This window comes from Crinia signifera, chromosome 8 (assembly GCF_055691185.1).
Source record: "Crinia signifera chromosome 8, ASM5569118v1, whole genome shotgun sequence".
In the NCBI taxonomy this organism is placed as follows: Eukaryota; Metazoa; Chordata; class Amphibia; order Anura; family Myobatrachidae; genus Crinia; species Crinia signifera.
This window is the reverse complement of record NC_139224.1, coordinates 64,951,823-64,973,335: the sequence shown is the minus strand read 5'-3', so window position 1 is coordinate 64,973,335 and position 21,513 is coordinate 64,951,823. Positions and strand designations below refer to the sequence as shown.

At 39.2% G+C, this 21,513-nt stretch overlaps 24 non-coding genes and 19 pseudogenes across 24 annotated transcripts; all 43 read left to right on the top strand.

Moving 5' to 3' along the window:
* Positions 1-78: 78 nt before the first annotated feature.
* On the top strand, positions 79-197 carry LOC146032914 (5S ribosomal RNA). The gene has a single exon (XR_014458326.1). It is a non-coding gene; the product is annotated as a 5S ribosomal RNA (ribosomal RNA).
* Positions 198-539: 342 nt separating this feature from the next.
* LOC146032423 (5S ribosomal RNA) lies at positions 540-658 on the top strand. Its single transcript, XR_014457859.1, has one exon. It is a non-coding gene; the product is annotated as a 5S ribosomal RNA (ribosomal RNA).
* A 347-nt stretch (positions 659-1,005) lies between these two features.
* On the top strand, positions 1,006-1,124 carry LOC146034961 (5S ribosomal RNA). The gene has a single exon (XR_014460365.1). It is a non-coding gene; the product is annotated as a 5S ribosomal RNA (ribosomal RNA).
* A 345-nt stretch (positions 1,125-1,469) lies between these two features.
* LOC146030567 (5S ribosomal RNA) lies at positions 1,470-1,588 on the top strand. Its single transcript, XR_014456057.1, has one exon. It is a non-coding gene; the product is annotated as a 5S ribosomal RNA (ribosomal RNA).
* Positions 1,589-1,933: 345 nt separating this feature from the next.
* Positions 1,934-2,052, top strand: LOC146035135 (5S ribosomal RNA). The gene has a single exon (XR_014460539.1). It is a non-coding gene; the product is annotated as a 5S ribosomal RNA (ribosomal RNA).
* Positions 2,053-2,394: 342 nt separating this feature from the next.
* On the top strand, positions 2,395-2,513 carry LOC146031074 (5S ribosomal RNA). The gene has a single exon (XR_014456551.1). It is a non-coding gene; the product is annotated as a 5S ribosomal RNA (ribosomal RNA).
* A 345-nt stretch (positions 2,514-2,858) lies between these two features.
* On the top strand, positions 2,859-2,977 carry LOC146032393 (5S ribosomal RNA). Its single transcript, XR_014457831.1, has one exon. It is a non-coding gene; the product is annotated as a 5S ribosomal RNA (ribosomal RNA).
* Positions 2,978-3,322: 345 nt separating this feature from the next.
* On the top strand, positions 3,323-3,441 carry LOC146032055 (5S ribosomal RNA). Its single transcript, XR_014457503.1, has one exon. It is a non-coding gene; the product is annotated as a 5S ribosomal RNA (ribosomal RNA).
* Positions 3,442-3,785: 344 nt separating this feature from the next.
* Positions 3,786-3,904, top strand: LOC146027486 (5S ribosomal RNA). The gene has a single exon (XR_014454886.1). It is a non-coding gene; the product is annotated as a 5S ribosomal RNA (ribosomal RNA).
* A 346-nt stretch (positions 3,905-4,250) lies between these two features.
* On the top strand, positions 4,251-4,369 carry LOC146028123 (5S ribosomal RNA; annotated as a pseudogene).
* Positions 4,370-4,715: 346 nt separating this feature from the next.
* On the top strand, positions 4,716-4,834 carry LOC146034079 (5S ribosomal RNA). The gene has a single exon (XR_014459486.1). It is a non-coding gene; the product is annotated as a 5S ribosomal RNA (ribosomal RNA).
* A 345-nt stretch (positions 4,835-5,179) lies between these two features.
* On the top strand, positions 5,180-5,298 carry LOC146030566 (5S ribosomal RNA). Its single transcript, XR_014456056.1, has one exon. It is a non-coding gene; the product is annotated as a 5S ribosomal RNA (ribosomal RNA).
* A 345-nt stretch (positions 5,299-5,643) lies between these two features.
* On the top strand, positions 5,644-5,762 carry LOC146030417 (5S ribosomal RNA). Its single transcript, XR_014455912.1, has one exon. It is a non-coding gene; the product is annotated as a 5S ribosomal RNA (ribosomal RNA).
* A 344-nt stretch (positions 5,763-6,106) lies between these two features.
* On the top strand, positions 6,107-6,225 carry LOC146030416 (5S ribosomal RNA). Its single transcript, XR_014455911.1, has one exon. It is a non-coding gene; the product is annotated as a 5S ribosomal RNA (ribosomal RNA).
* A 344-nt stretch (positions 6,226-6,569) lies between these two features.
* Positions 6,570-6,688, top strand: LOC146027485 (5S ribosomal RNA). The gene has a single exon (XR_014454885.1). It is a non-coding gene; the product is annotated as a 5S ribosomal RNA (ribosomal RNA).
* Positions 6,689-7,035: 347 nt separating this feature from the next.
* On the top strand, positions 7,036-7,154 carry LOC146028348 (5S ribosomal RNA; annotated as a pseudogene).
* Positions 7,155-7,495: 341 nt separating this feature from the next.
* On the top strand, positions 7,496-7,614 carry LOC146032590 (5S ribosomal RNA). Its single transcript, XR_014458017.1, has one exon. It is a non-coding gene; the product is annotated as a 5S ribosomal RNA (ribosomal RNA).
* Positions 7,615-7,959: 345 nt separating this feature from the next.
* LOC146028692 (5S ribosomal RNA) lies at positions 7,960-8,078 on the top strand (annotated as a pseudogene).
* Positions 8,079-8,423: 345 nt separating this feature from the next.
* Positions 8,424-8,542, top strand: LOC146035144 (5S ribosomal RNA). The gene has a single exon (XR_014460548.1). It is a non-coding gene; the product is annotated as a 5S ribosomal RNA (ribosomal RNA).
* A 345-nt stretch (positions 8,543-8,887) lies between these two features.
* LOC146029047 (5S ribosomal RNA) lies at positions 8,888-9,006 on the top strand (annotated as a pseudogene).
* A 345-nt stretch (positions 9,007-9,351) lies between these two features.
* Positions 9,352-9,470, top strand: LOC146031360 (5S ribosomal RNA). The gene has a single exon (XR_014456827.1). It is a non-coding gene; the product is annotated as a 5S ribosomal RNA (ribosomal RNA).
* A 344-nt stretch (positions 9,471-9,814) lies between these two features.
* Positions 9,815-9,933, top strand: LOC146034837 (5S ribosomal RNA). Its single transcript, XR_014460241.1, has one exon. It is a non-coding gene; the product is annotated as a 5S ribosomal RNA (ribosomal RNA).
* A 346-nt stretch (positions 9,934-10,279) lies between these two features.
* Positions 10,280-10,398, top strand: LOC146028346 (5S ribosomal RNA; annotated as a pseudogene).
* Positions 10,399-10,738: 340 nt separating this feature from the next.
* LOC146032588 (5S ribosomal RNA) lies at positions 10,739-10,857 on the top strand. The gene has a single exon (XR_014458016.1). It is a non-coding gene; the product is annotated as a 5S ribosomal RNA (ribosomal RNA).
* A 799-nt stretch (positions 10,858-11,656) lies between these two features.
* LOC146028219 (5S ribosomal RNA) lies at positions 11,657-11,775 on the top strand (annotated as a pseudogene).
* Positions 11,776-12,120: 345 nt separating this feature from the next.
* Positions 12,121-12,239, top strand: LOC146033349 (5S ribosomal RNA). The gene has a single exon (XR_014458759.1). It is a non-coding gene; the product is annotated as a 5S ribosomal RNA (ribosomal RNA).
* A 345-nt stretch (positions 12,240-12,584) lies between these two features.
* Positions 12,585-12,703, top strand: LOC146034557 (5S ribosomal RNA). Its single transcript, XR_014459961.1, has one exon. It is a non-coding gene; the product is annotated as a 5S ribosomal RNA (ribosomal RNA).
* Positions 12,704-13,049: 346 nt separating this feature from the next.
* Positions 13,050-13,158, top strand: LOC146029735 (5S ribosomal RNA; annotated as a pseudogene).
* Positions 13,159-13,500: 342 nt separating this feature from the next.
* On the top strand, positions 13,501-13,609 carry LOC146029311 (5S ribosomal RNA; annotated as a pseudogene).
* A 342-nt stretch (positions 13,610-13,951) lies between these two features.
* On the top strand, positions 13,952-14,060 carry LOC146028302 (5S ribosomal RNA; annotated as a pseudogene).
* A 342-nt stretch (positions 14,061-14,402) lies between these two features.
* On the top strand, positions 14,403-14,511 carry LOC146029686 (5S ribosomal RNA; annotated as a pseudogene).
* A 342-nt stretch (positions 14,512-14,853) lies between these two features.
* On the top strand, positions 14,854-14,962 carry LOC146029719 (5S ribosomal RNA; annotated as a pseudogene).
* A 342-nt stretch (positions 14,963-15,304) lies between these two features.
* On the top strand, positions 15,305-15,413 carry LOC146029634 (5S ribosomal RNA; annotated as a pseudogene).
* Positions 15,414-15,758: 345 nt separating this feature from the next.
* Positions 15,759-15,877, top strand: LOC146028382 (5S ribosomal RNA; annotated as a pseudogene).
* Positions 15,878-16,222: 345 nt separating this feature from the next.
* On the top strand, positions 16,223-16,341 carry LOC146034754 (5S ribosomal RNA). Its single transcript, XR_014460157.1, has one exon. It is a non-coding gene; the product is annotated as a 5S ribosomal RNA (ribosomal RNA).
* Positions 16,342-16,686: 345 nt separating this feature from the next.
* On the top strand, positions 16,687-16,805 carry LOC146033449 (5S ribosomal RNA). Its single transcript, XR_014458859.1, has one exon. It is a non-coding gene; the product is annotated as a 5S ribosomal RNA (ribosomal RNA).
* Positions 16,806-17,148: 343 nt separating this feature from the next.
* On the top strand, positions 17,149-17,257 carry LOC146028354 (5S ribosomal RNA; annotated as a pseudogene).
* Positions 17,258-17,599: 342 nt separating this feature from the next.
* On the top strand, positions 17,600-17,708 carry LOC146029727 (5S ribosomal RNA; annotated as a pseudogene).
* A 345-nt stretch (positions 17,709-18,053) lies between these two features.
* On the top strand, positions 18,054-18,162 carry LOC146029155 (5S ribosomal RNA; annotated as a pseudogene).
* A 342-nt stretch (positions 18,163-18,504) lies between these two features.
* LOC146029484 (5S ribosomal RNA) lies at positions 18,505-18,613 on the top strand (annotated as a pseudogene).
* A 342-nt stretch (positions 18,614-18,955) lies between these two features.
* LOC146029154 (5S ribosomal RNA) lies at positions 18,956-19,064 on the top strand (annotated as a pseudogene).
* Positions 19,065-19,406: 342 nt separating this feature from the next.
* LOC146028301 (5S ribosomal RNA) lies at positions 19,407-19,515 on the top strand (annotated as a pseudogene).
* A 341-nt stretch (positions 19,516-19,856) lies between these two features.
* LOC146034319 (5S ribosomal RNA) lies at positions 19,857-19,975 on the top strand. Its single transcript, XR_014459726.1, has one exon. It is a non-coding gene; the product is annotated as a 5S ribosomal RNA (ribosomal RNA).
* Positions 19,976-21,513: the final 1,538 nt, after the last annotated feature.

Below are 21,513 nucleotides of genomic sequence, written 5' to 3'. Positions count from 1 at the left end.
GCCAAAACAGTTAGGAAACTTTTTTATTAGCTTACCTGGTTATAGAAGTAGAAGAGGGCAAAAAAGTGCTTGCATTTCACCTACAGCCATACCACATTGGATGCGCCCAATCTCGTCTGATCTTGGAAGCTAAGCAGTGTTGGGCCTGGTTAGTACTTGGGTGGGAGACCACATGGGAACACCCGGTACTGTAGGATTTTTTCCATTACTGGCAAATTGTTTTTATTCTCTAGCTATTTAAATTGGAAACTTTTTTTTATTGCCAGTACAGACATTTGGAAGAGGTCAAACAGACACAATAGCCATCACCTAAAAACTTACCACACTGTTTAGGCCCAATTCCAACTGCTTTTGGCAGCTAAACAGTGTTGAGCCTCTTTAGTAGATTAATTTGAGACCACCTGCTTATATCATGTCCTGTAGTTCTTTTTACATTACCAACACATGATTTTTTTCAGTAAGCCAAAACAGTTAGGAAACATTTTTATTAGCTTACCTGGTTATAGAAGTAGAAGAGGGCAAAATAGTGCCTGCATCTCACCTACAGCCATACCACATTGGATACGCCCAATCTTGTCTGATCTTGGAAGCTAAGCAGTGTTGGGCCTGGTTAGTACTTGGGTGGGAGACCATATGGGAACACCAGGTGCTGTAGGTTTTTTCCCATTACTGGCAAATTGTTTTTATTCTCTAGCTATTTAAATTGGAAACTTTTTCTTTTTATTGCCGATACAGACATTTGGGAGAGGTCAAACAGACACAATAGTCATCACCTAAAGACTTACCACACTGTTTCGGCCCAATTCCAACTGCTTTTGGCAGCTAAACAGTGTTGAGCCTCTTTAGTAGATTAATTTGAGACCACCTGCTTATATCATGTCATGTAGGTCTTTTTACATTACCAACACATGATTTTTTTTTTAGTAAGCCAAAACAGTTAGGAAACTTTTTTATTAACTTACCTGGTTAAAGAAGTAGAAGAGGGCAAAAAAGTGCCTGTATCTCACCTACAGCCATACCACATTGGATATGCCTAATCTCGTCTGATCTTGGAAGCTAAGCAGTGTTGGGTCTGGTTAGTACTTGGGTGGGAGACCATATGGGAACACCAGGCGCTGTAGGTTTTTTCCCATTACTGGCAAATTGTTTTTATTCTCTAGCTATTTAAATTGGAAACTTTTTCTTTTTATTGCCGATACAGACATTTGGGAGAGGTCAAACAGATACAATAGTCATCACCTAAAGACTTACCACACTGTTTCGGCCCAATTCCAACTGCTTTTGGCAGCTAAACAGTGTTGAGCCTCTTTAGTAGATTAATTTGAGACCACCTGCTTATATCATGTCATGTAGGTCTTTTTACATTACCAACACATGATTTTTTTCAGTAAGCCAATACAGTTAGGAAACTTTTTTATTAACTTACCTGGTTATAGAAGTAGAAGAGGGCAAAAAAGTGCCTGTATCTCACCTACAGCCATACCACATTGGATACGCCCAATCTCGTCTGATCTTGGAAGCTAAGCAGTGTTGGGCCTGGTTAGTACTTAGGTGGGAGACCACATGGGAACACCAGGTGCTGTAGGTTTTTTCCCATTACTGGCAAATTGTTTTGATTCTCTAGCTATTTAAATTGGAAACTTTTTCTTTTTATTGCCGATACAGACATTTGGAAGAGGTCAAACAGACACAATAGCCATCACCTAAAAACTTACCACACTGTTTCGGCCCAATTCCAACTGCTTTTGGCAGCTAAACAGTGTTGAGCCTCTTTAGTAGATTAATTTGAGACCACCTGCTTATATCATGTCCTGTAGGTCTTTTTACATTACCAACACATGATTTTTTTCAGTAAGCCAAAACTGTTAGGAAACTTTTTTATTAGCTTACCTGGTTATAGAAGTAGAAGAGGGCAAAAAAGTGCTTGTATTTCACCTACAGCCATACCACATTGGATACGCCCAATCTCGTCTGATCTTGGAAGCTAAGCAGTGTTGGGCATGGTTAGTACTTGGGTGGGAGACCACATGGGAACACCCGGTGCTGTAGAATTTTTTCCATTACAGGCAAATTGTTTTTATTCTCTAGCTATTTAAATTGGAAACTTTTTTTTATTGCCAGTACAGACATTTGGAAGAGGTCAAACAGACACAATAGCCATCACCTAAAAACTTACCACACTGTTTAGGCCCAATTCCAACTGCTTTTGGCAGCTAAACAGTGTTGAGCCTCTTTAGTAGATTAATTTGAGACCACCTGCTTATATCATGTCCTGTAGGTCTTTTTACATTACCAACACATGATTTTTTTCAGTAAGCCAAAACAGTTAGGAAACATTTTTATTAGCTTACCTGGTTATAGAAGTAGAAGAGGGCAAAAAAGTGCCTGTATCTCACCTACAGCCATACCACATTGGATACGCCCAATCTCGTCTGATCTTGGAAGCTAAGCAGTGTTGGGCCTGGTTAGTACTTAGGTGGGAGACCATATGGGAACACCAGGTGCTGTAGGTTTTTTCCCATTACTGGCAAATTGTTTTGATTCTCTAGCTATTTAAATTGGAAACTTTTTCTTTTTATTGCCGATACAGACATTTGGAAGAGGTCAAACAGACACAATAGCCATCACCTAAAAACTTACCACACTGTTTCGGCCCAATTCCAACTGCTTTTGGCAGCTAAACAGTGTTGAGCCTCTTTAGTAGATTAATTTGAGACCACCTGCTTATATCATGTCCTGTAGGTCTTTTTACATTACCAACACATGATTTTTTTCAGTAAGCCAAAACTGTTAGGAAACTTTTTTATTAGCTTACCTGGTTATAGAAGTAGAAGAGGGCAAAAAAGTGCTTGTATTTCACCTACAGCCATACCACATTGGATACGCCCAATCTCGTCTGATCTTGGAAGCTAAGCAGTGTTGGGCCTGGTTAGTACTTGGGTGGGAGACCACATGGGAACACCAGGTGCTGTAGGTTTTTTCCCATTACTGTCAAATTGTTTTTATTCTCTAGCTATTTAAATTGGAAACTTTTTCTTTTTATTGCCGATACAGACATTTGGAAGAGGTCAAACAGACACAATAGCCATCACCTAAAAACTTACCACACTGTTTCGGCCCAATTCCAACTGCTTTTGGCAGCTAAACAGTGTTGAGCCTCTTTAGTAGATTAATTTGAGACCACCTGCTTATATCATGTCCTGTAGGTCTTTTTACATTACCAACACATGATTTTTTTCAGTAAGCCAAAACTGTTAGGAAACTTTTTTATTAGCTTACCTGGTTATAGAAGTAGAAGAGGGCAAAATAGTGCCTGTATCTCACCTACAGCCATACCACATTGGATACGCCCAATCTCGTCTGATCTTGGAAGCTAAGCAGTGTTGGGCCTGGTTAGTACTTTGGTGGCAGACCACATGGGAAAACCAGGTGCTGTAGGTTTTTCCCATTACTGAAAAATTGTTTTTATTCTCTTGCTTTTTAAATTGGAAACTTTTTTCTCTTTATTGCCAGTACAGACATTTGGAAGAGGTCAAACAGAAACAATAGCCATCACCTAAAACTTACCACACTGTTTAGGCCCAATTCCAACTGCTTTTGGCAGCTAAACAGTGTTGAGCCTCTTTAGTAGTTTAATTTGAGACCACCTGCTAATATCATGTCCTGTAGGTCTTTTTACATTACCAACACATGATTTTTTTCAGTAAGCCAATACAGTCAGGAAACTTTTTTATTAGCTTACCTGGTTATAGAAGTAGAAGAGGGCAAAATAGTGCCTGTATTTCACCTACAGCCATACCACGTTGGATACACCCAATCTCGTCTGATCTTGTAAGCTAGGCAGTGTTGGGCCTGGTTGGTACTTGGGTGGGAGACCACATGGGAACACCAGGTGCTGTAGGTTTTTCCCATTACTGACAAATTGTTTTTATTCTCTAGCTTTTTAAATTGGAAACTTTTTTCTCTTTATTGCCAGTACAGACATTTGGAAGAGGTCAAACAGACACAATAGCCATCACCTAAAAACTTACCACACTGTTTAGGCCCAATTCCAACTGCTTTTGGCAGCTAAACAGGGTTTAGCCTCTTTAGTAGTTTCATTTGAGACCACCTGCTAATATCATGTCCTGTAGGTCTTTTTACATTACCAACACATGATTTTTTTCAGTAAGCCAATACAATTAGGAAACTTTTTTATTAACTTACCTGGTTATAGAAGTAGAAGAGTGCAAAAAAAGTGCCTGTATCACACCTACAGCCATAAAACATTGGTTACGCCCAATCTCGTCTGATCTTGGAAGCTAAGCAGTGATGGGCCTGGTTAGTACTTGGGTGGGTGACCACATGGGAACACCAGGTGCTGTGGGTTTTTTCCCATTACTGGCAAATTGTTTTTATTCTCTAGCTATTTAAATTGGAAACTTTTTTTTTTTATTGCCAATACAGACATTTTGGGAGAGGTCAAACAGACACAATAGCCATCACCTAAAAACTTACCACACTGTTTAGGCCCAATTCCAACTGCTTTTGGCAGCTAAACAGTGTTGAGCCTCTTTAGTAGATTAATTTGAGACCACCTGCTTATATCATGTCCTGTAGGTCTTTTTACATTACCAACACATGATTTTTTTCAGTAAGCCAAAACAGTTAGGAAACATTTTTATTAGCTTACCTGGTTATAGAAGTAGAAGAGGGCAAAAAAGTGCCTGTATCTCACCTACAGCCATACCACATTGGATACACCCAATCTCATCTGATCTTGGAAGCTAAGCAGCGTTGGGCCTTGTTAGTACTTGGGTGGGAGACCACATGGGAACACCAGGTGCTGTATGTTTTTTCCCATTAGTGGCAAATTGTTTTTATTCTCTAGCTATTTAAATTGGAAACTTTTTCTTTTTATTGCCGATACAGACATTTGGGAGAGGTCAAACAGACGCAATAGTCATCACCTAAAGACTTACCACACTGTTTCGGCCCAATTCCAACTGCTTTTGGCAGCTAAACAGTGTTGAGCCTCTTTAGTAGATTAATTTGAGACCACCTGCTTATATCATGTCATGTAGGTCTTTTTACATTACCAACACATGATTTTTTTCAGTAAGCCAATACAGTTAGGAAACTTTTTTATTAACTTACCTGGTTATAGAAGTAGAAGAGGGCAAAAAAGTGCCTGTATCTCACCTACAGCCATACCACATTGGATACGCCCAATCTCGTCTGATCTTGGAAGCTAAGCAGTGTTGGGCCTGGTTAGTACTTAGGTGGGAGACCACATGGGAACACCAGGTGCTGTAGGTTTTTTCACATTACTGGCAAATTGTTTTGATTCTCTAGCTATTTAAATTGGAAACTTTTTCTTTTTATTGCCGATACAGACATTTGGAAGAGGTCAAACAGACACAATAGCCATCACCTAAAAACTTACCACACTGTTTCGGCCCAATTCCAACTGCTTTTGGCAGCTAAACAGTGTTGAGCCTCTTTAGTAGATTAATTTGAGACCACCTGCTTATATCATGTCCTGTAGGTCTTTTTACATTACCAACACATGATTTTTTTCAGTAAGCCAAAACTGTTAGGAAACTTTTTTATTAGCTTACCTGGTTATAGAAGTAGAAGAGGGCAAAATAGTGCCTGTATCTCACCTACAGCCATACCACATTGGATACGCCCAATCTCGTCTGATCTTGGAAGCTAAGCAGTGTTGGGCCTGGTTAGTACTTTGGTGGGAGACCACATGGGAAAACCAGGTGCTGTAGGTTTTTCCCATTACTGACAAATTGTTTTTATTCTCTTGCTTTTTAAATTGGAAACTTTTTTCTCTTTATTGCCAGTACAGACATTTGGAAGAGGTCAAACAGAAACAATAGCCATCACCTAAAACTTACCACACTGTTTAGGCCCAATTCCAACTGCTTTTGGCAGCTAAACAGTGTTGAGCCTCTTTAGTAGTTTAATTTGAGACCACCTGCTTATATCATGTCCTGTAGGTCTTTTTACATTACCAACACATGATTTTTTTCAGTAAGCCAATACAGTCAGGAAACTTTTTTATTAGCTTACCTGGTTATAGAAGTAGAAGAGGGCAAAATAGTGCCTGTATCTCACCTACAGCCATACCACATTGGATACGCCCAATCTCGTCTGATCTTGGAAGCTAAGCAGTGTTGGGCCTGGTTAGTACTTTGGTGGGAGACCACATGGGAAAACCAGGTGCTGTAGGTTTTTCCCATTACTGACAAATTGTTTTTATTCTCTTGCTTTTTAAATTGGAAACTTTTTTCTCTTTATTGCCAGTACAGACATTTGGAAGAGGTCAAACAGAAACAATAGCCATCACCTAAAACTTACCACACTGTTTAGGCCCAATTCCAACTGCTTTTGGCAGCTAAACAGTGTTGAGCCTCTTTAGTAGTTTAATTTGAGACCACCTGCTAATATCATTTCCTGTAGGTCTTTTTACATTACCAACACATGATTTTTTTCAGTAAGCCAATACAGTCAGGAAACTTTTTTATTAGCTTACCTGGTTATAGAAGTAGAAGAGGGCAAAATAGTGCCTGTATTTCACCTACAGCCATACCACGTTGGATACACCCAATCTCGTCTGATCTTGTAAGCTAGGCAGTGTTGGGCCTGGTTGGTACTTGGGTGGGAGACCACATGGGAACACCAGGTGCTGTAGGTTTTTCCCATTACTGACAAATTGTTTTTATTCTCTAGCTTTTTAAATTGGAAACTTTTTTCTCTTTATTGCCAGTACAGACATTTGGAAGAGGTCAAACAGACACAATAGCCATCACCTAAAAACTTACCACACTGTTTAGGCCCAATTCCAACTGCTTTTGGCAGCTAAACAGTGTTTAGCCTCTTTAGTAGTTTCATTTGAGACCACCTGCTAATATCATGTCCTGTAGGTCTTTTTACATTACCAACACATGATTTTTTTCAGTAAGCCAATACAATTAGGAAACTTTTTTATTAGCTTACCTGTAGATAGAAGTAGAAGAGGGCAAAAAAAAATGGCTGTATCTCACCTACACCTATACCACATTGGGTAGGCCCAATCTCATCTGATCTTGGAAGCTAAGCAGTGTTGGGCCTGTTTAGTACTTAGGTGGGAGACCACATGGGAACACCAGGTGCTGTAGGTTTTTCCCATTACTGGCAAATTGTTTTTATTCTCTAGCTATTTAAATTGGAAACTTTTTTTTATTGCTAGTACAGACATTTGGAAGAGGTCAAACAGACACAATAGCCATCACCTAAAAACTTACTAAACTGGTTAGGCCCAATTCCAACTGCTTTTGGCAGCTAAACAGTGTTGAGCCTCTTTAGTAGTTTAATTTGAGACCACCTGCTAATATCATGTCCTGTAGGTCTTTTTACATTACCAACACATGATTTTTTTCTGTAAGCCAAAACAGTTAGGAAACTTTTTTATTAGCTTACCTGGTTATGGAAGTAGAAGAGGGCAAAAAAGTGCCTATATCTCACCTACAGCCATACAACATTGGATACGCCCAATCTCATCTGATCTTGGAAGCTAAGCAGTGATGGGCCTGGTTAGTACTTGGGTGGGTGACCACATGGGAACACCAGGTGCTGTAGGTTTTTTCCCATTACTGGCAAATTGTTTTTATTCTCTAGCTATTTAAATTGGAAACTTTTTCTTTTTTTTGCCAATACAGACATTTGGGAGAGGTCAAACAGTCACAATAGCCATCACCTAAAAATTTACCACACTGTTTAGGCCCAATTCCAACTACTTTTGGCAGCTAAACAATGTTGAGCCTCTTTAGTAGTTTAAATTGAGACCACCTGCTTATATCATGTCCTGTAGCTCTTTTTACATTACCAACACATGATTTTTTTCAGTAAGCCAAAACAGTTAGGAAACTTTTTTATTAACTTACCTGGTTATAGAAGTAGAAGAGGGCAAAAAAGTGCCTGTATCTCACCTACAGCCATACAACATTGGATACGCCCAATCTCGTCTGATCTTGGATGCTAAGCAGTGATGTGCCTGGTTAGTACTTGGGTGGGAGACCACATGGGAACACCAGGTGCTGTATGTTTTTTCCCATTAGTGGCAAATTGTTTTTATTCTCTAGCTATTTAAATTGGAAACTTTTTCTTTTTATTGCCAATACAGACATTTGGAAGAGGTCAAACAGACACAATAGCCATCACCTAAAAACTTACCACACTGTTTAGGCCCAATTCCAACTGCTTTTGGCAGCTAAACATTGTTGAGCCTCTGTAGTAGTTTAATTTGAGACCACCTGCTTATATCATGTCCTGTAGGTCTTTTTACATTACCAACATATGATTTTTTTCAGTATGTAAAAACAGTTAGGAAACTTTTTAATTAGCTTACCTGGTTATAGAAGTAGAAGAGAGCAAAAAAGTGCCTGTGTCTCACCTACAGCCATACCACATTGGATACGCGCAATCTCGTCTGATCTTGGAAGGTAAGCAGTGTTGGGCCTGGTTAGTACTTGGGTGGAAGACCACATGGGAACACCAGGTGCTGTATGTTTTTTCCCATTAGTGGCAAATTGTTTTTATTCTCTAGCTATTTAAATTGGAAACTTTTTCTTTTTATTGCCAATACAGACATTTGGGAGAGGTCAAACAGTCACAATAGCCATCACCTAAAAACTTACCACACTGTTTAGGCCCAATTCCAACTGCTTTTGGCAGCTAAACATTGTTGAGCCTCTTTAGTAGTTTAATTTGAGACCACCTGCTTATATCATGTCCTGTAGGTCTTTTTACATTACCAACACATGATTTTTTTTAGTAAGCCAAAACAGTTAGGAAACTTTTTTATTAGCTTACCTGGTTATAGAAGTAGAAGAGGGCAAAAAAGTGCCTGTATCTCACCTACAGCCATACCACATTGGATACGCCCAATCTCATCTGATCTTGGAAGCTAATCATGGATGGCCCTGGTTAGTATCTGGGTGGGTGAACACATGGGAACACCAGGTGCTGTAGGTTTTTTCCCATTACTGGCAAATTGTTTTTATTATCTAGCTATTTAAATTGGAAACTTTTTCTTTTTATTGCCGATACAGACATTTGGGAGAGGTCAAACAGACACAATAGTCATCACCTAAAGACTTACCACACTGTTTCGGCCCAATTCCAACTGCTTTTGGCAGCTAAACAGTGTTGAGCCTCTTTAGTAGATTAATTTGAGACCACCTGCTAATATCATGTCCTGTAGGTCTTTTTACATTACCAAGACATGATTTTTTTCAGTAAGCCAAAACTGTTAGGAAACTTTTTTATTAGCTTACCTGGTTATAGAAGTAGAAGAGGGCAAAATAGTGCCTGTATCTCACCTACAGCCATACCACATTGGATACGCCCAATCTCGTCTGATCTTGGAAGCTAAGCAGTGTTGGGCCTGGTTTGTACTTTGGTGGGAGACCACATGGGAAAACCAGGTGCTGTAGGTTTTTCCCATTACTGACAAATTGTTTTTATTCTCTTGCTTTTTAAATTGGAAACTTTTTTCTCTTTATTGCCAGTACAGACATTTGGAAGAGGTCAAACAGAAACAATAGCCATCACCTAAAACTTACCACACTGTTTAGGCCCAATTCCAACTGCTTTTGGCAGCTAAACAGTGTTGAGCCTCTTTAGTAGTTTAATTTGAGACCACCTGCTAATATCATGTCCTGTAGGTCTTTTTACATTACCAACACATGATTTTTTTCAGTAAGCCAATACAGTCAGGAAACTTTTTTATTAGCTTACCTGGTTATAGAAGTAGAAGAGGGCAAAATAGTGCCTGTATTTCACCTACAGCCATACCACATTGGATACACCCAATCTCGTCTGATCTTGTAAGCTAGGCAGTGTTGGGCCTGGTTGGTACTTGGGTGGGAGACCACATGGGAACACCAGGTGCTGTAGGTTTTTCCCATTACTGACAAATTGTTTTTATTCTCTAGCTTTTTAAATTGGAAACTTTTTTCTCTTTATTGCCAGTACAGACATTTGGAAGAGGTCAAACAGACACAATAGCCATCACCTAAAAACTTACCACACTGTTTAGGCCCAATTCCAACTGCTTTTGGCAGCTAAACAGTGTTTAGCCTCTTTAGTAGTTTCATTTGAGACCACCTGCTAATATCATGTCCTGTAGGTCTTTTTACATTACCAACACATGATTTTTTTCAGTAAGCCAATACAATTAGGAAACTTTTTTATTAGCTTACCTGTAGATAGAAGTAGAAGAGGGCAAAAAAAATGGCTGTATCTCACCTACACCTATACCACATTGGGTAGGCCCAATCTCATCTGATCTTGGAAGCTAAGCAGTGTTGGGCCTGTTTAGTACTTAGGTGGGAGACCACATGGGAACACCAGGTGCTGTAGGTTTTTCCCATTACTGGCAAATTGTTTTTATTCTCTAGCTATTTAAATTGGAAACTTTTTTTATTGCTAGTACAGACATTTGGAAGAGGTCAAACAGACACAATAGCCATCACCTAAAAACTTACTAAACTGGTTAGGCCCAATTCCAACTGCTTTTGGCAGCTAAACAGTGTTGAGCCTCTTTAGTAGTTTAATTTGAGACCACCTGCTAATATCATGTCCTGTAGGTCTTTTTACATTACCAACACATGATTTTTTTCTGTAAGCCAAAACAGTTAGGAAACTTTTTTATTAGCTTACCTGGTTATGGAAGTAGAAGAGGGCAAAAAAGTGCCTATATCTCACCTACAGCCATACAACATTGGATACGCCCAATCTCATCTGATCTTGGAAGCTAAGCAGTGATGGGCCTGGTTAGTACTTGGGTGGGTGACCACATGGGAACACCAGGTGCTGTAGGTTTTTTCCCATTACTGGCAAATTGTTTTTATTCTCTAGCTATTTAAATTGGAAACTTTTTCTTTTTTTTGCCAATACAGACATTTGGGAGAGGTCAAACAGTCACAATAGCCATCACCTAAAAATTTACCACACTGTTTAGGCCCAATTCCAACTGCTTTTGGCAGCTAAACAATGTTGAGCCTCTTTAGTAGTTTAAATTGAGACCACCTGCTTATATCATGTCCTGTAGCTCTTTTTACATTACTAACACATGATTTTTTTCAGTAAGCCAAAACAGTTAGGAAACTTTTTTATTAACTTACCTGGTTATAGAAGTAGAAGAGGGCAAAAAAGTGCCTGTATCTCACCTACAGCCATACAACATTGGATACGTCTGATCTTGGATGCTAAGCAGTGATGTGCCTGGTTAGTACTTGGGTGGGAGACCACATGGGAACACCAGGTGCTGTATGTTTTTTCCCATTAGTGGCAAATTGTTTTTATTCTCTAGCTATTTAAATTGGAAACTTTTTCTTTTTATTGCCAATACAGACATTTGGGAGAGGTCAAACAGTCACAATTGCCATCACCTAAAAACTTACCACACTGTTTAGGCCCAATTCCAACTGCTTTTGGTAGCTAAACATTGTTGAGCCTCTGTAGTAGTTTAATTTGAGACCACCTGCTTATATCATGTCCTGTAGGTCTTTTTACATTACCAACATATGATTTTTTTCAGTAAGTAAAAACAGTTAGGAAACTTTTTTTTTAGCTTACCTGGTTATAGAAGTAGAAGAGAGCAAAAAAGTGCCTGTGTCTCACCTACAGCCATACCACATTGGATACGCGCAATCTCGTCTGATCTTGGAAGGTAAGCAGTGTTGGGCCTAGTTAGTACTTGGGTGGAAGACCACATGGGAACACCAGGTGCTGTATGTTTTTTCCCATTAGTGGCAAATTGTTTTTATTCTCTAGCTATTTAAATTGGAAACTTTTTCTTTTTATTGCCAATACAGACATTTGGGAGAGGTCAAACAGTCACAATAGCCATCACCTAAAAACTTACCACACTGTTTAGGCCCAATTCCAACTGCTTTTGGCAGCTAAACATTGTTGAGCCTCTTTAGTAGTTTAATTTGAGACCACCTGCTTATATCATGTCCTGTAGGTCTTTTTACATTACCAACACATGATTTTTTTCAGTGAACCAAAACAGTTAGGAAACTTTTTTATTAGCTTACATGGTTATAGAAGTAGAAGAGGGCAAAAAAGTGCCTGTATCTCACCTACAGCCATACCACATTGGATACGCCCAATCTTGTCTGAGCTTGGAAGCTAAGCAGTGACGGGCCTGGTTAGTACTTGGGTGGGTGACCACATGGGAATACCAGGTGCTGTAGGTTTTTTCCCATTACTCGCAAATTGTTTTTATTCTCTAGCTATTTAAATTGTAAACTTTTTCTTTTTATTGCCAATACAGACATTTGGGAGAGGTCAAACAGACACAATAGCCATCACCTAAAAACTTACCACACTGTTTAGGCCCAATTCCAACTGCTTTTGGCAGCTAAACAGTGTTGAGCCTCTTTAGTAGTTTAATTTGAGACCACCTGCTTATATCATGTCATGTAGGTCTTTTTACATTACCAACACATGATTTTTTTCAGTGAGCCAAAACAGTTAGGAAACTTTTTTATTAACTTACCTGGTTATAGAAGTAGAAGAGGGCAAAAAAGTGCCTGTATCTCACCTACAGCCATATCACATTGGATACGCCCAATCTCGTCTGATCTTGGAAGCTAATCAGTGATGGGCCTGGTTAGTATTTGGGTGGGTGACCACATGGGAACACCAGGTGCTGTAGGTTTTTTCCCATTACTGGCAAATTGTTTTTATTATCTAGCTATTTAAATTGGAAACTTTTTCTTTTTTTTTGCCAATACAGACATTTGGGAGAGGTCAAACAGACACAATAGCCATCACCTAAAGACTTACCACACTGTTTCGGCATAATTCCAACTGCTTTTGGCAGCTAAACAGTGTTGAGCCTCTTTAGTAGTTTAATTTGAGACCACCTGCTAATATTATGTCCTGTAGGTCTTTTTACATTACCAACACATGATTTTTTTCAGTAAGCCAATACAGTTAGGAAACTTTTTTATTAGCTTACCTGGTTATAGAAGTAGAAGAGGGCAAAAAAGTGCCTGTATCTCACCTACAGCCATACCACATTGGATACACCTTATCTTGGAAGCTAAGCAGTGTTGGGCCTGGTTAGTACTTGGGTGGGAGAACACATGACAACACCAGGTGCTGTAGGTTTTTTCCCATTAGTGGCAAATTGTTTTTATTCTCTAGCTATTTAAATTGGAAACTTTTTCTTTTTATTGCCAATACAGACATTTGGGAGATGTCAAACAGTCACAATAGCCATCACCTAAAAATTTACCACACTGTTTAGGCCCAATTCCAACTGCTTTTGGCAGCTAAACATTGAGCCTCTTTAGTAGTTTAATTTGAGACCACCTGCTTATATCATGTCCTGTAGGTCTTTTTACATTACCAACACATGATTTTTTTCAGTAACCCAAAACAGTTAGGAAACTTTTTTATTACCTTACCTGGTTATGGAAGTAGAAGAGGGCATAAAAGTGCCTGTATCTCACCTACAGCCATACCACATTGGATACGCCTGATCTTGGAAGCTAAGCAGTGTTGGGCCTGGTTAGTACTTGGGTGGGAGACCACATGGGAACACCAGGTGCTGTGTGTTTTTTCCCATTAGTGGCAAATTGTTTTTATTCTCTAGCTATTTCAATTGGAAACTTTTTCTTTTTATTGCCAATACAGACATTTGGGAGAGGTCAAACAGTCACAATAGCCATCACCTAAAAACTTACCACACTGTTTAAGCCCAATTCCAACTGCTTTTGGCAGCTAAACATTGAGCCTCTTTAGTAGTTTAATTTGAGATCACCTGCTTATATCATGTCCTGTAGGTCTTTTTACATTACCAACACATGATTTTTTTCAGTAACCCAAAACAGTTAGGAAACTTTTTTATTACCTTACCTGGTTATGGAAGTAGAAGAGGGCAAAAAAGTGCCTGTATCTCACCTACAGCCATACCACATTGGATACACCTGATCTTGGAAGTTAAGCAGTGTTGGGCCTGGTTAGTACTTGGGTGGGAGACCACATGGGAACACCAGGTGCTGTAGGTTTTTTCCCATTACTGGCAAATTGTTTTTATTCTCTAGCTATTTAAATTGGAAACTTTTTTTTATTGCCAGTACAGACATTTGGAAGAGGTCAAACAGACACAATAGCCATCACCTAAAAACTTACCACACTGTTTAGGCCCAATTCCAACTGCTTTTGGCAGCTAAACAGTGTTGAGCCTCTTTAGTAGTTTAATTTGAGACCACCTGCTAATATTATGTCCTGTAGGTCTTTTTACATTACCAACACATGATTTTTTTCAGTAAGCCAATACAGTTAGGAAACTTTTTTATTAGCTTACCTGGTTATAGAAGTAGAAAAGGGCAAAAAATTGCCTGTATCTCACCTACAGCCTTACCACATTGGATACACCTGATCTTGGAAGCTAAGCAGTGTTGGGCCTGGTTAGTACTTGGGTGGGAGAACACATGGGAACACCAAGTGCTGTAGGTTTTTTCCCATTAGTGGCAAATTGTTTTTATTCTCTAGCTATTTAAATTGGAAACTTTTTCTTTTTATTGCCAATACAGACATTTGGGAGAGGTCAAACAGTCACAATAGCCATCACCTAAAAACTTACCACACTGTTTAGGCCCAATTCCAACTGCTTTTGGCAGCTAAACATTGAGCCTCTTTAGTAGTTTAATTTGAGACCACCTGCTTATATCATGTCCTGTAGGTCTTTTTACATTACCAACACATGATTTTTTTCAGTAACCCAAAACAGTTAGGAAACTTTTTTATTACCTTACCTGGTTATGGAAGTAGAAGAGGGCAAAAAAGTGCCTGTATCTCACCTACAGCAATACCACATTGGACACGCCTGATCTTGGAAGCTAAGCAGTGTTGGGCCTGGTTAGAACTTGGGTGGGAGACCACATGGGAACACCAGGTGCTGTATGTTTTTTCCCATTAGTGGCAAATTGTTTTTTTTCTCTAGCTTTTTCAATTGGAAACTTTTTCTTTTTATTGCCAATACAGACATTTGGGAGAGGTCAAACAGTCACAATAGCCATCACCTAAAAACTTACCACACTGTTTAAGCCCAATTCCAACTGCTTTTGGCAGCTAAACATTGAGCATCTTTAGTAGTTTAATTTGAGATCACCTGCTTATATCATGTCCTGTAGGTCTTTTTACATTACCAACACATGATTTTTTTCAGTAACCCAAAACAGTTAGGAAACTTTTTTATTACCTTACCTGGTTATGGAAGTAGAAGAGGGCGAGAAAGTGCCTGTATCTCACCTACAGCCTTACCACATTGGATACACCTGATCTTGGAAGCTAAGCAGTGTTGGGTCTGGTTAGTACTTGGGTGGGAGAACACATGGGAACACCAGGTGCTGTAGGTTTTTTCCCATTACTGGCAAATTGTTTTTATTCTCTAGCTATTTAAATTGGAAACTTTTTCTTTTTATTGCCAATACAGACATTTGGGAGAGGTCAAACAGAAACAATAGCCATCACCTAAAGACTTACCACACTGTTTCGGCCCAATTCCAATTGCTTTTGGCAGCTAAACAGTGTTGAGCCTCTTTAGTAGTTTAATTTGAGACCACCTGCTAATATCATGTCCTGTAGGTCTTTTTACATTACCAACACATGATTTTTTTCAGTGAACCAAAACAGTTAGGAAACTTTTTTATTAGCTTACCTGGTTATAGAAGAAGAAGAGGGCAAAAAAGTGCCTGTATCTCATCTACAGCCATACCACATTGGATACGCCCAGTCTCGTCTGATCTTGGATGCTAAGCAGTGATGGGCCTGGTTAGTTCTTGGGTGGGAGACCTCATGGGAACACCAGGTGCTGTATGTTTTTTCCCATTGGTGGCAAATTGTTTTTATTCTCTAGCTATTTAAATTGGAAACTTTTTCTTTTTATTGCCAATACAGACATTTGGGAGAGGTCAAACAGACACAATAGCCATCACCTAAAGACTTACCACACTGTTTCGGCCCAATTCCAATTGCTTTTGGCAGCTAAACAGTGTTGAGCCTCTTTAGTAGTTTAATTTGAGACCACCTGCTAATATCATGTCCTGTAGGTCTTTTTACATTACCAACACATGATTTTTTTCAGTGAACCAAAACAGTTAGGAAACTTTTTTATTAGCTTACATGGTTATAGAAGTAGAAGAGGGCAAAAAAGTGCCTGTATCTCACCTACAGCCATACCACATTAGATACGCCCAATCTTGTCTGAGCTTGGAAGCTAAGCAGTGACGGGCCTGGTTAGTACTTGGGTGGGTGACCACATGGGAATACCAGGTGCTGTAGGTTTTTTCCCATTACTCGCAAATTGTTTTTATTCTCTAGCTATTTAAATTGTAAACTTTTTCTTTTTATTGCCAATACAGACATTTGGGAGAGGTCAAACAGACACAATAGCCATCACCTAAAAACTTACCACACTGTTTAGGCCCAATTCCAACTGCTTTTGGCAGCTAAACAGTGTTGAGCCTCTTTAGTAGTTTAATTTGAGACCACCTGCTTATATCATGTCCTGTAGGTCTTTTTACATTACCAACACATGATTTTTTTCAGTGAGCCAAAACAGTTAGGAAACTTTTTTATTAGCTTACCTGGTTATAGAAGTAGAAGAGGGCAAAAAAGTGCCTGTATCTCACCTACAGCCATACCACATTGGATACGCCCAATCTCGTCTGATCTTGGAAGCTAATCAGTGATGGGCCTGGTTAGTATTTGGGTGGGTGACCACATGGGAACACCAGGTGCTGTAGGTTTTTTCCCATTACTGGCAAATTGTTTTTATTATCTAGCTATTTAAATTGGAAACTTTTTCTTTTTTTTTGCCAATACAGACATTTGGGAGAGGTCAAACAGACACAATAGCCATCACCTAAAGACTTACCACACTGTTTAGGCCCAATTCCAACTGCTTTTGGCAGCTAAACATTGAGCCTCTTTAGTAGTTTAATTTGAGATCACCTGCTTATATCATGTCCTGTAGGTCTTTTTACATTACCAACACACGATTTTTTTCAGTAACCCAAAACAGTTAGGAAACTTTTTTATTACCTTACCTGGTTATGGAAGTAGAAGAGGGCAAAAAAGTGCCTGTATCTCACCTACAGCCATACCACATTGGACACACCTGATCTTGGAAGTTAAGCAGTGTTGGGCCTGGTTAGTACTTGGGTGGGAGACCACATGGGAACACCAGGTGCTGTAGGTTTTTTCCCATTACTGGCAAATTGTTTTTATTCTCTAGCTATTTAAATTGGAAACTTTTTTTTATTGCCAGTACAGACATTTGGAAGAGGTCAAACAGACACAATAGCCATCACCTAAAAACTTACCACACTGTTTAGGCCCAATTCCAACTGCTTTTGGCAGCTAAACAGTGTTGAGCCTCTTTAGTAGTTTAATTTGAGACCACCTGCTAATATTATGTCCTGTAGGTCTTTTTACATTACCAACACATGATTTTTTTCAGTAAGCCAATACAGTTAGGAAACTTTTTTATTAGCTTACCTGGTTATAGAAGTAGAAAAGGGCAAAAAAGTGCCTGTATCTCACTTACAGCCTTACCACATTGGATACACCTGATCTTGGAAGCTAAGCAGTGTTGGGCCTGGTTAGTACTTGGGTGGGAGAACACATGGGAACACCAAGTGCTGTAGGTTTTTTCCCATTAGTGGCAAATTGTTTTTATTCTCTAGCTATTTAAATTGGAAACTTTTTCTTTTTATTGCCAATACAGACACTTGGGAGAGGTCAAACAGTCACAATAGCCATCACCTAAAAACTTACCACACTGTTTAGGCCCAATTCCAACTGCTTTTGGCAGCTAAACAGTGTTGAGCCTCTTTAGTAGTTTAATTTGAGACCACCTGCTTATATCATGTCCTGTAGGTCTTTTTACATTACCAACACATGATTTTTTTCAGTAACCCAAAACAGTTAGGAAACTTTTTTATTACCTTACCTGGTTATGGAAGTAGAAGAGGGCAAAAAAGTGCCTGTATCTCACCTACAGCCATACCACATTGGATACGCCTGATCTTGGAAGCTAAGCAGTGTTGGGCCTGGTTAGTACTTGGGTGGGAGACCACATGGGAACACCAGGTGCTGTATGTTTTTTCCCATTAGTGGCAAATTGTTTTTATTCTCTAGCTTTTTCAATTGGAAACTTTTTCTTTTTATTGCCAATACAGACATTTGGGAGAGGTCAAACAGTCACAATAGCCATCACCTAAAAACTTACCACACTGTTTAAGCCCAATTCCAACTGCTTTTGGCAGCTAAACATTGAGCATCTTTAGTAGTTTAATTTGAGATCACCTGCTTATATCATGTCCTGTAGGTCTTTTTACATTACCAACACATGATTTTTTTCAGTAACCCAAAACAGTTAGGAAACTTTTTTATTACCTTACCTGGTTATGGAAGTAGAAGAGGGCGAAAAAGTGCCTGTATCTCACCTACAGCCTTACCACATTGGATACACCTGATCTTGGAAGCTAAGCAGTGTTGGGCCTGGTTAGTACTTGGGTGGGAGAACACATGGGAACACCAGGTGCTGTAGGTTTTTTCCCATTAGTGGCAAATTGTTTTTATTCTCTAGCTCTTTAAATTGGAAACTTTTTCTTTTTATTGCCAATACAGACATTTGGGAGAGGTCAAACAATCACAATAGCCATCACCTAAAAACTTACCACACTGTTTAGGCCCAATTCCAACTGCTTTTGGCAGCTAAACATTGAGCCTCTTTAGTAGTTTAATTTGAGACCACCTGCTTATATCATGTCCTGTAGGTCTTTTTACATTACCAACACATGATTTTTTTCAGTAACCCAAAACAGTTAGGAAACTTTTTTATTACCTTACCTGGTTATGGAAGTAGAAGAGGGCAAAAAAGTGCCTGTATCTCACCTACAGCCATACCACATTGGATACGCCTGATCTTGGAAGCTAAGCAGTGTTGGGCCTGGTTAGTACTTGGGTGGGAGACCACATGGGAACACCAGGTGCTGTATGTTTTTTCCCATTACTGGCAAATTGTTTTTATTCTCTAGCTATTTCAATTGGAAACTTTTTCTTTTTATTGCCAATACAGACATTTGGGAGAGGTCAAACAGTCACAATAGCCATCACCTAAAAACTTACCACACTGTTTAAGCCCAATTCCAACTGCTTTTGGCAGCTAAACATTGAGCCTCTTTAGTAGTTTAATTTGAGATCACCTGCTTATATCATGTCCTGTAGGTCTTTTTACATTACCAACACATGATTTTTTTCAGTAACCCAAAACAGTTAGGAAACTTTTTTATTACCTTACCTGGTTATGGAAGTAGAAGAGGGCAAAAAAGTGCCTGTATCTCACCTACAGCCATACCACATTGGATACACCTGATCTTGGAAGTTAAGCAGTGTTGGGCCTGGTTAGTACTTGGGTGGGAGACCACATGGGAACACCAGGTGCTGTAGGTTTTTTCCCATTACTGGCAAATTGTTTTTATTCTCTAGCTATTTAAATTGGAAACTTTTTTTATTGCCAGTACAGACATTTGGAAGAGGTCAAACAGACACAATAGCCATCACCTAAAAACTTACCACACTGTTTAGGCCCAATTCCAACTGCTTTTGGCAGCTAAACAGTGTTGAGCCTCTTTAGTAGTTTAATTTGAGACCACCTGCTTATATCATGTCCCGTAGGTCTTTTTACATTACCAACACATGATTTTTTTCAGTAAGCCAATACAGTTAGGAAACTTTTTTATTAGCTTACCTGGTTATAGAAGTAGAAGAGGGCAAAAAAGTGCCTGTATCTCACCTACAGCCTTACCACATTGGATACACCCAATCTCGTCTGATCTTGGAAGCTAGGCAGTGTTGGGCCTGGTTAGTACTTGGGTGGGAGACCACATGGGAACACCAGGTGCTGTATGTTTTTTCCCATTAGTGGCAAATTGTTTTTATTCTCTAGCTATTTCAATTGGAAACTTTTTCTTTTTATTGCCAATACAGACATTTGGGAGAGGTCAAACAGTCACAATAGCCATCACCTAAAAACTTACCACACTGTTTAGGCCCAATTCCAACTGCTTTTGGCAGCTAAATATTGAGCCTATTTAGTAGTTTAATTTGAGACCACCTGCTTATATCATTTCCTGTAGGTCTTTTTACATTACCAAAACATGATTTTTTTCAGTAACCCAATACAGTTAGGAAACTTTTTTATTAGCTTACCTGTAGATAGAAGTAGAAGAGGGGAAAAAAATGCTTCTATGTCACCTACAATTATACCACATTGGATAGGCCTGATCTTGGAAGCTAAGCAGTGTTGTGCCTGGTTAGTACTTGGGTGGGAGACCACTTGGGAGCACCAGGTGCTGTTGTTTTTTATTTCACATTACCTGCAAATTGTTTTTATTCTCTAGCTATTTAAATTGGAAACTTTTTCTTCTTATTGCCAGTACAGACATTTGGAAGAGGTCAAACAAACACAATAGCCATCACCTAAAGACTTACCACACTGTTTAGGCCCAATTCCAACTGCTTTTGGCAGCTAAACAGTGTTGAGCCTCTTTATTAGTTTAATTTGAGACCACCTGCTAATATCATGTCCTGTAGGTCTTTTTACATTACCAACACATGATTTTTTTCAGTAAGCCAATACAGTTAGGAAACTTTATTAGCTTACCTGGTGATAATGTATTACATTTCTGGTATCTTACAACATTGTAATATCATAAAAAACAATTCAAAGAGAGTTTTTCATTTAATCCAAAGGAGAACACGGTGTTCAGATGGAAAATCCATCTCGTCTCCCTTTGGACCTGATGGGGGCTGGATTCTGATCGAAAATTTTGTACTGCAAATCCTCCATTTTATGTTTCACTTCCTTAAAATGTTGGGCCACAGGTTGGTATGCATCTTTAGCAGCCATTTTTCTTTTTGTGAATGCCGGTGTCTGTTGGCATAGCTCTGTGATGTAATTTTTTACCAAGATGTCGTTCAAATTCCGCCCACGCTTGTAACAAACCATGGGGTCTAGGGGTTTCAATCCTGGTAAATCTGAGTCACATCTGACAATAGGCCAGAGTGCCTTAGATGCTCTGGGTAGTACCAATGTTGCTACCGTGTACTCCGATACTAATGGTATGTGGTTGGCTGAAACTTTACGGTCTTTAGGAAGTAGTAATGATGGTCTGGGAATTTTAAGGTTTTCTTCTTTTTGTTGCAAGAGCACTTTCTTGTTGTACCCCCGTTCTTCAAATTTCTCCACTACTTTATCTAGTTCAGAAATTAGTGAGGTTCTGTCGCTAGTGATGCGAGCAATACGCATAAGTTGGGATCTTGCCAGACTTTTTTCAGTGCTGGTGGATGAAAGCTACTATATGTCAGCAGGGTGTTGCGGTCAGTTTTCTTCTGGAACGCTGCTGTTTGAATGAGGTGGTTGGAAAGTGTCAGCGTTACATCCAGATA